Source organism: Engraulis encrasicolus, chromosome 2 (genome assembly GCF_034702125.1).
Source record: "Engraulis encrasicolus isolate BLACKSEA-1 chromosome 2, IST_EnEncr_1.0, whole genome shotgun sequence".
Classification (NCBI taxonomy): Eukaryota; Metazoa; Chordata; class Actinopteri; order Clupeiformes; family Engraulidae; genus Engraulis; species Engraulis encrasicolus.
This window is the reverse complement of record NC_085858.1, coordinates 12,279,067-12,290,273: the sequence shown is the minus strand read 5'-3', so window position 1 is coordinate 12,290,273 and position 11,207 is coordinate 12,279,067. Positions and strand designations below refer to the sequence as shown.

Sequence of the window (11,207 nt, the reverse complement as noted above, 5' to 3'; positions counted from 1 at the left end):
GCACACACACATGCACGCACACTCCCTCGCTCGCACGCACGCACGCACACACAACAGTTAATCAAGCCAAATACTGTATAAAATGTTCAGTCCACAGAACACAAAGAGGCCTGAAAAAGGAACCACTTGAGTGTACAGTACGAGGAGAAAATGGGCTGCAGAAAATAGCCGCTAATGTGCCCATTCGTACCACAATCTAAGCCGTGATTGCTGGCTAAGCTACAGCAGCGGAGGTAGAGTAGTTCCCAGTGTTCCCGATAAGCATTTTGATGGCCTCCATAGTTGCTACCGACCGAGTGCAGTGACTCAAATAGCATATGGCTAAATCAGCGACTAGCACTAACACTGTCATCACAGCCTATGCCTATGACAAATATATTTACCCAGTGCCAATCTGCTGCGACGGCACGGCAAGGCAGCGGGCCGGGCCTCTAATAACAGCAAGTGTTGGTTTATTATGCCAACCCTGCCAGGCATCTGTCCATCACACAGGGAGGAGGAGGGGAGGGGAGGGGTGGTGGTGGTGAGGTGGCAGTGGGGGTGTTGGTTTGCAAAAGATGAATCACTGCACGGACAGAAGGGAGACTTGGCAGACGACAGGAGGAGGCTTGGGTGTAACGACGGTGTCCTCTGTCTGTCTGTCTGTCTGTCTGTCTGCTCATCTCACGGGGATGGGAGGACAGATTCGCAAAGGACATAGTAATTTTGGTCAGTCTGGATGGACAGCCTGTGTGATATACAAATGAAAATGAAAGGCTCTAGGTTTCAAGAAAATATATTAATCAACAAAAGGAAAAATAGCTATGCTTTGAGAAAAAGACAGCCTCTGCTGAGGAAAAAGTCAGATTCAATGCATTGCAGAACTCCTCCCAAGGATTCTTTTTTCCCCATATATGCTTATCTAGATTCAGGGGGAAGGACAATTAATGTACCACTCTCTTTACCACACAAACACAAATACACACACACACACACACACACACACACACACACACACACACACACACACGCGCACGCACGCACGCACGCACGCACGCACGCACGCACGCACGCACGCACGCACGCACGCACACGCACACACACACACACACACACACACACACACACACAGGGACCACGGTAATGATGGAAAACGCTCCATCTCCTGCGTGCCCACTTCCAGTTTCCACTCATTTGCATGGCAAGGTAGGCACAGCTCTAATGATGCTCGCCCAGGTCTATTCAACATGGTAGAGAGCAGAACACTGTAGCAAGTAGGACTTTGCCACGGGAGCAGGTGGCACCCGATTATCGCAGTGCCACACGCTGCCACGCTGGGCACGGAACTGGCGGCCGCATTGGCACCGACATGGCAGTGCAGGCATATAAACACGGCATACACACACACACACACACACACACACACACACACACACACACACACACACACACACACACACACACACACACACACACACACACACACACACACACCTACTGTCAGGGGGATCCATTTTACATGGAGGAGGAGAGACAGAATGAAAGAGAGAGAGAGACAGAAGACAGAGAGATAGAGAGAAAGAAAGAGAAAAGGCTGTAGGAAACCACACATCGCGTCCAGCATCTTCTCCCCTCGCCTCCATTTCAGAAACAATTTGCTTCTTGATTAACAACTCCTCTGACGTGCAGGGGCACAGACGTTATCTTTCACACTTAGTAGCTATGCCGCTATCTATATAAGGTTAAACTAATGACCACAGATTGCAAAGCAATATACTGTACATGGCACTATTTTCGAGGGTTATCTCTAAGAGGCTGTATTCGTGACTGATGATCAAGCACAGGAATGCGTGTGCATGGGAGCAGAGAATTAATATTATGCCTTCGCCCGGTGCTCACAAATCTGCCATACTTAGCAACGGAGGACGATTCAAAGGGATGTTTTCTAGCCAGGCCATGCCCTCCTAGTGACGCAACACCTTTGCCGTTCTTCTGGTCAGGCCAAGAGCAATGTAAATTATCTTTTCTGATCCCCCGACAAATCTGGAATTCCACCCACTTTGTCAGGAATCGATCAACCAGTAGCAAACCAAGGCAGGCGGGTCAACAATGCTGTTTGGAAAATGATAATTGTTATGCTCTAGGTCAGACCAAGTCTCGAAGTCATTTGAAAGTCGATTATAATCCGGCTACTGTTTTCTGCTGCCTCTATTACGCATTATAGGCCAACAACAAGATAATACTCTCAAAATAATCCTTCTAAAAGATAATATATTTTCCATCTCGTAGATTCTGTCATGATTGTAAAGCATACAATTAATATTATTACACAGACTGCAAAAATTGCACATGCAAATTGGACATTAGATGCAGTACAGAGTATCCTCGGAATGATAAATACAAACTTCAAAGCAGCAGTGAGAAGAGCAACCCATGTCACACACATGTCAGCACAATCCCTCTGAAGCTTTTCATGAATGTATGTGACCTTGAGTCTTTGTAAATTCAAGGGTCTCTGTGCGCGAAGTGTGTGCAATGTGTGTGATCCTGTGTGTGTGTGTGTGTGTGTGTGTGTGTGTGTGTGTGTGTGTGTGTGTGTGCGTGTGTGTGTGTGTGTCTGTCTGTGTGTGTGTGTGACAGAGAGAGGGAGACAGGGTGTCTTTGTGCGTATCGTTGAACAGCTTGTAGCTTTTACTTTTCTGTGTGTACTGACAGAACTGAATTCTCTCTCTCTCTCTCTCTCTCTCTCTCTCTCTCTCTCTCTCTCTCTGTATGTCTCCATATGTATGTATGCAGTTGGTGTGTAGGTAGGGTAGGTGAAGCTAGTGAATAGTAACGTGATACTAAGGGAGTTCAGAGGCAGCTTTGATCCTGACCGTGGCCATATCAGAGGCGTATCAAAGCCGTATCGGGCCGGATCAGAGTCAGATTAGCAGCAGTAGGCTATAGCAGCAGTGTTGGTGGCTGGCTACCTACCTGGGCTCACTATCGATTGGCCTGCAAGCCTTCAGGAACACAGGAACACACGCAACACAAGCATGCGTGCACACACACACACACACACACACACACACACACACACACACACACACACACACACACACACACACACACACACACACACACACACACACGCACACATATATGAAAGACAGAGAGAAGAATGAGAATATAGAAATAGAGGGACTGGGAGAGGCAAACCCACATCAACAACCAGCAGCAGTCTTGTGTGGAGTGGACACAGAGTCTCAGAACCCAAGATATGAAATGGACATATCACACTTGAGTACAATAAGCAAACAAATGAAATCACCAGGAAATCAGGACCCACACCCATTCTGTAAATCTCCCAGAAGATAACTTCTATGATCCAAGAAGAATTTTAAGGCATTAACGAAACAACAGGACCCAATGAGATGATAATAGATTTTTGTTCCTAATCGTGGCCACATCAGAGCCATATCAGAGGTGTATCAAAGCCGTATCCGGCCGGATCAGAGTCAGATTAGCAGCAGAAGGCTATAGCAGCAGTGTTGGTGGCTACCTACCTACCTGGGCTCACAGTAGGGGTGGGCGATATGGCAAAAAAGTTGTATCACGATATTTTAACATGAAATCACGATTTCGATTTTTTATCACGATCTTCCATCCAAAAAATAAAAACAACAAAAAACAACTTTCATATACTTGCAATTTGTAATTTGCAGTCAATAAAATGTTAACACACTGATGATACTCTCATAAAGTGTACAATTGGAATACAATAATGTAAAGAATAAAGTGAAGACAACAACACAAGTGAGAAAACGTCACTCTGATACTGATAATAAACATCCTCACTGCAAGACGATCTATACGATTTCTCCACTTTGGCAGATTCGAGACGATATTTTACTCAATATCGCGATTCACGATATAATATCGTCATATCGCCCACCCCTAGCTCACAGTACTGTATTGATTGGCCTGCAAACCTGCAGCCTGTACAGAACTCTAGCCTCCTTAGAGACAGCTGTTCCTCACACACACACACGGACGTACACACTTTACGCACGCACGAACACACACACACACGCACACACACAAACACACACACGCACGCACGCACGCACGCACGCACGCACGCACGCACGCACGCACGCACGTGCACGCGCACACCCACACCCACACACACGCATGCACACACACAGCAGGAACAGCAAGGCTATGGGTGCCACGTGTAATCGTTGGGGTGGGGGCTAGGGTGGATGCAATGTTTCTCAATCTTCAGTAAATTCGAAACACATTTTGGTCAACTTATTTGTTTAAATGTGTTAAAAAAGATGTCATATTCATTTACAAAGATCTATCAGCCAACACAACACCCCCCCCCCAAAAAAAAAAACAAACAAACAAAAAAAAGACAGCAGACTTTAAGAGGACAGCCCACCGTTTGAGTTTGTTGGGTATACAGCACAGTTCATTTAGAACATGTCGGTAGTCAGGAGTATTTCTTCACACTACGTTAGCAGGAGAAGTTGATTTTGCGTGCATTACACTTACAAAAATCACAGACACATCACACAGCGTTCCTTTAAGGGGCCAGCCTCCCCTCCAGCCCGCCCTCCCTGTTGGGGTTTTACGGAGCATTGCAGCCTCCAGATGTCTGAGAAGGGCAGGTGTGGTGTGGAGAGTGGAGTGTGGCATGCATGGATGGGGCCGGCTGCCTTCACGCCCATTAGGTCCAGCAGAGACAACCAGCCGTGGGGCTGGGAGAGGGAGCAAGGAAGCCATGGGAGGTGGGTGGGGGCACAGCAAATCTGGCAGCAGAGTTAATTCGAAACATGAAGATTTACTTAACACTTAGAATGGGGCTACGCTGGATGCGTCATGTTGTGATGTTACTGTATGTAAAATACAATGAAAAGAATGGGTTATATTTTTAGAATGTTCGCTGAGCTGTCATGACTAGGTTGTAACCTATTGATTATAGTGGAAGCTAACAGTTCTACTAAGTCTCCCAAGTCTGCCCAAGCGTTATTCTAGAGCAGTAGTCTTCAATTATTTTCCCCCAAGTGCTAAATTATGTAACGCAAATGAGGCTGAGGTCCTAACAACTCTTCCGACCATATAGCCACAGATAGCACACATAGGCCTACAGTAGGCCCTATGTTTTCATTTGTTCCAACCTCATGGCAGTTCAAATGTTTGCCATGCCCGGGCCGGAGACCGCTGTTCTAGTGGATCCAAGTGTTGGATTAAGTCTGAAAAATACACTGTAATGTTTGGGGGTATGGTTGAAAGGAGTGGTTGGTGTGAGGAGACAAGAGGGGTATGCATTTGCAGTTGCAGTTCCCTGACTCCCTGGCCACATACCATCGAGCTCTGGTCATGGAGAACACCACCCCCTCTATCTGACGCAGACATACAAAACAACGACACAAGCACGCATGCACGCACACACGCACACACGCACACACACACACACACGCATGCACACACACACAAGTTTGAACACAGTCGCGGACAGACACAAAATCGCAAACACATTCAGACACCCACCTACCAAGCAAGGCAGGGACACACACAACAAACGCATGTTTGCAAACACACACACACACACGTCACACACACACACACACACACACACACACACACACACACACACACACACACACACACACACACACACACACACACACACACACTCTCTCTCTCTCACACACACACACACACGAGAAAGACACAAGAAAGATACAAGAAAGACACAGAGAAGAATGAGAAACGCTTAGGGACTGGGAGAGGCAAACCCACATCAACAACCAGCAGCAGTCATGTGTGGACACAGTGAATAATCCATGACATGAAATGGACACATCACACTTGAATACAAGCAAATTAAATCACCAGGAAATGAGAACCCACACCCACTCCAAAAATGGAACATTTCTGTAAATCCCCCAGTACTTTACTTCTATCCGAGTAGTATTGTAAGGTATTAACGACACAACAGGACCCAATGAGATGATAGTAGACTTTTTGGTCGCATCGCAAATAATCCCCACAAAAACGCCTATTGTTGAAAGGACGCCAGTATGTCCTGGCACAGGCAGCCAAATCCACTCCATTAATCTCCTGCAATAGCTCGCCTCACTGACCTTTAAAACACTAAGTGACAGGGAGTCAATGGCTAATAATCCAGCACGAAAAAAGACTTACATTAATTCAATTTTCAGTAAACTCGCAAGTTATCCCCCAGGGCTGTGGCACTGACTGATGATAACTTGTGAGCCGAGCTGTGACCAGAAAGAGATGGTGTTTTAAAAAAGAGTGCTTGATACAGTTCGACTCATTAACTCTTCTCTGGGGTGTGTGTATTTGGTGAAATACCAATTGCACCTGCTACAGAGGCCTATCAAAACCCACATCTTATCATGCTTCTGTTCTAAGTCCAGCTGCCAAGCGACTGGTGGGGAAACAGGAGGGCTGCGTTTCGGTAGCATCCATAGCAACAGTTAGAAACCTGGAAGCAGCCATATGTCAGTGAACCCCTAAACCAACCAGCGAAGTGTTCAAGAGAGAGAGAGAGAGAGAGAGAGAGAGAGAGAGAGAGAGAGAGAGAGAGAGAGAGAGAGAGAGAGAGAGAGACGATAGAGAGAGGGGTGAAATGTTCAAATACCTCAAGGCTAGAGCAAAACACCGCGCGAGACATCCCTCCCTAGTGATCCCCAGCGCTTGACAATATTAGTTGGACGAGAAAATCAATGAATAAAAAAATGGGTGATGATATAATTATAGCCCTTAAGGCCTACATTGCACAGCATTGGTACAATGCATAAGAAACGGGAGATATGGCATTAAGTTAGCTGTTGTCAGTAGCGTGAGCGTAGTAAAATTTGGAAAGCAGATTATTTAACCTTGGTTTCCCAAACATATAGCCTAACAGCCATGTCAACAATTTACGCACAGATTGGGTGGTGACCATGCCACTAAGTTGCGCATGTAAATGCATGGCATTGATAGGTGTGGCACTGACACTCTCTCAGCCTCCCCAATAACCCCAAATTCTCACCAAATGCTTGAACATTACACAGTGCGTTTAAAAGGATATTACCGTTGTTAGCGCACGGAGGAATAAAATGGGTGGAAACGCGCTCATGAGTGAACATAAACTTTTCATACTAGGCTAGCGAGGTATTTTCCAGACAACTTGTTGGGTCAGATAGACCAGCAAGGCAGTTATCCTTGGCTTATTACTATGTAGTAGGCTGCACATCTGCTGACAATAAAATGATTGGAATTCCCTTTAGTACGCAATGTATCCATCTGTTTATTAACTGCTCCCAATTCAAGTGCTGGAGATCCCCGATGCGCTACGACTTCAGCTGCAGCGGTTTGAAGAAATGCTCTGTCGTTACGGTTCAAATATGTCGTGTGCACGTTTGTAGAAACGCACTTGATGTTACAGAAGTATGATTATTTGGAACTGCGTTAGTAGCGACCTCCAGATTATTTCTTGCAGGGTGTTGGTGCACGTGTCATGTTGTACCAAACGGTCCTAGATTTCATTCCAGAGATTTTACCCCACTGACTACACATCAACGGTTCTCCTCTGACCCATATGCAACGACATAACCACGAGAAATCCTGACATTCTTTCTGGACCACAAACCTAACATGACAGTCACAGCAAAGATGATTCGTGTTTGCATATTTGCACGGATAATAAAACGAAATCCCAAATGGCAATGCATCAAGACACACTGATTCAGCGAAGTCATCACATTATGGCAATACATGGTCATTGGCATTTGGATGACTTCCCATCATCGAATGTCCCTGTACGCATGGCTGTCGCCAACCACGGCAATGGCCCTTCACTGCAACATTTCAGCGACTGCCGGGTGTAGTTCATTACCTTGTCGAAGTAGAATAGCCGGTTTCAGAACGTCGTCTGCGTAGTCCACCGGTAATAAACTTCTGCTGTCCCCTAGTCCCTTGATCTCTCTCGAGTCGGGAATGTGTTGGGCAATGATACCGTTGACAGCAGCGCTCCATGGAGTCCCCTCCCACAGCACGCAAGCCAACCCCACAATGGGCGGGGCATGAAACCGTTATTGGCCAAAATGCCTAGATGCGACAACTTAACCCTATATATAAGTTCACTAATGTGCATTTGCATGGAAATCATAGGCATAATTAATGTGAATGACTCGTGACTCATGTTTAATGCCATGCTACATTAGCTAAGTCAGTCAAAATAAGAAACAATTCATGCGTCTTCTCTCTTCTAACCTAACTTTCATGTATGGGCTGGAGAAAAAAAAACACCACATACGGTCTAGGCCTAATAATTCATTGATCTAGGGATGGTTGTAAAAAGGACACTAAATGACTTTAAAATATATATATATCAGATACACTATAAGCTCATTTAGTGAATGGTATCCCCCCTCTCTGCACACTCATTTACAAAAATCACAATAAATCTAATGGACTGCGAAGACAGGGTTGTCATTTGACTTGTGGATAAGGTCATCAGCCTTTTGCATAATTGCCTGTGCTATGGGCCTCTAGGACTAGAGTATGTCGCAGAACATGCTTTCTGCAACAACTGTCGTATTATCATGTAAATACATGATATTCATATAAGCCTACATTTATGAGACATACATTCCTACCATCATGTAAAGGGAATCTGATGTAGCCTACATGCACCCATCCTGAATAAAAACCACACATGATGCTGCCACTCATCGTCTAATATTCTATTTCCCTTCTGAAGAGACATGGATGATGAATGCTGATAACTGTTTGTCACACTCCTACGTATGTAGTGACAGATGAATGAGATTTAACATGCAAAGCGATCTACTCTGTGTCAGTGTTGTAAGAGTGAAAAAATAACCCTGAGACTGACTGCAATAAATTGTGGATGTGGGCAATAAAGGTGGCAGCGTAAAGTTAAACGATCTTCCCCACCAAGTGCCAAATGGGACCTGAGCAGAACAGAATCCCCCAGTCGTTTTATTGGACTCCCAGCACTCTTTACACAGAGAATTAAATCTGCTCAGAGAGCTACAAGGTTCCAGAGCCATACGGTTATACCAATAGATTTATACAAGGAGGGCTTATTCTCGCCGGCTATTGACTTGTTTCTCTTCCAAAATGGGAAAAAGGGATATGACCGGAGATGACCTGAAGGGCATTGCTTCTGATTTGTTCCTGTTGTTTTAAAGGACCACTTCAGTCAATTCCAATATGCAGTTGTATTGGTCCTGCTACCCTTGACTTGTCAGTACCCGGTGATGCTGCATTTTTTTGGCTCAACCCTTTACAAGATATGAGCTATTCTAATGGGGGCAGCTTTTATGGCGTTGTCTGTGTGGATGTTGTATAACCTGTTCATTACAATGACCAGGATCTCGGAAAAGACTGAAGAAAAAATATCTCAGGCACTGACAATTCCATGGTAGTGTGAGCATTACAACGGCATGTTGAAATTGGCTGAATTTACCACGTTTAAGGTTTTGTGGTTCAAGTAAATGTGCATGTTTCTTTTTGTTTGCATATTTAACCACATGCACATTTAACATTTATAGTGAGTCTTGCAAGCCAAATTATCGCATGAATGTATCAAAGCACTACTTAACAATCTGAACATCACTCCCCCCCCCTCTCTCTCTCTCTCTCTCACACACACACACACACACACACACACACACACACACACACACACACACACACACACACACACACACACACACACACACACACACACACACACACACACACACACACACACACACACACACACACAAACTACTTAAATCAGTGCTACATTGTTTTCTCTCCTCAGTCTTGTCATGCTAAATGCTTGCTGCTCACTGTCATTACACAGTAATTAGTCCACAGATAGATAGACTATATGGATTTATTCAGCAGCTGTTCCAACCTTGTTATGATCAGTGGTCATGGCATTACATACAGAAGGATTTCGGGATGGGTGCTACAAAAAATACAGATTAATCACACTTTAAACACTTATAGCTGGATGCACGTGATAAGATCTCTACTCCAATGAATATTTTACTGACATACTCAAATTTAAACAAGCTTGGCGTAGTATATGAGCTCCGCCCGCAGGGCTGCCAAGAAAACGAAGCTGCCACCGCTGCCTCAGATTGTAATCGTGAATGATGTGCGATGTTTCATTGGTTTGCTCTGCCCAAGGTCCCCACAGGAATGCACGGAGGAAAGAGATACATTCATAGGGGTACTGGAGGAGGAGCAGTGGCTGTACTCTCTAGTCTAGTGCTGCATGCACATCTTACAGAAATTGTGGGACATGGTTAAAACACATTCTTTCCACAAAGCAGTTTTCCACATAAATAGGTCTGTTGTCATCTCACGCGCCCTACCTATGCCTATGCCTATGCCATGCGGTAACAATACTATACGAGCATATCACTGACCCACACCAACAAAAACGTAACCGGCATAACATTTCTACAACTGGTGTAATGTTAGGGAACGATTATAAAATGTCATTAATAAACAGCAGAGAAATAAATATTGGAATGTGAAACGAGGGATAACTATAAATAGTTAAGCACAACATATTCATGGCGTTGTAATCATTCTGTATACAGTAATGTAATACAAAAAGCATATCTATACACAACCAATGCCCAAGTGCTGGTAATGCACACTGGTCGACTTTGATTTACTGAATGTTTATTCTGGTGAATAATGTGTAATAATGTCAGTAAGTCTGTAACATGTAAAACTGTTTATCTCGTGACTGAATCACTTCAGTGAGTAAGCCAGTCAGAAAGTCAGCCCCCTTCAGTCAAGCAAAACCATGTGTGTGGAGACAAACAGCTATGCAGGAATGTGGTGTCAATGTGGCTGACTGAGCGCTATTAGCTGAGATGAGCAGAGATGGGAACCCTTTGCAGCTTCAGAGTAGTACAGAGAGTCCTACTAAGGAGCTGTTTCCACATAGCAGGACATTTTTAAATGTGGATATTTTTTTCTCCTGGTTACATTGGCCTTCCGTTTCCACGTAGCAGATTTTAAAAATCCAGATATAAAAAATCACGCTTTAAAAATGTCCTATTTTGGGGGCTAAAACACATTTGTAACAATGGAGTATTTCTTTGTTTTCATCCACATGTTGTGTTTACACCTAAACAGGAGAAAAAATAGCAGGCTTTAAAAATAGCAGGCTATGTGGAAACAGCACC

The 11,207-nt window shown here is 44.6% G+C and overlaps 1 protein-coding gene across 1 annotated transcript in view; it reads right to left on the bottom strand.

Moving 5' to 3' along the window:
• LOC134468349 (junction plakoglobin-like) overlaps positions 1–7,992 on the bottom strand; it is a 142,541-nt gene extending 134,549 nt beyond the window's left edge. The window contains exon 1 of the mRNA XM_063222286.1: positions 7,877–7,992. The gene's annotated coding sequence lies outside the window, so the exon portion shown is untranslated. The remainder of the gene's footprint in view (positions 1–7,876) is intronic.
• Between the last annotated feature and the right edge of the window lie 3,215 nt (positions 7,993–11,207).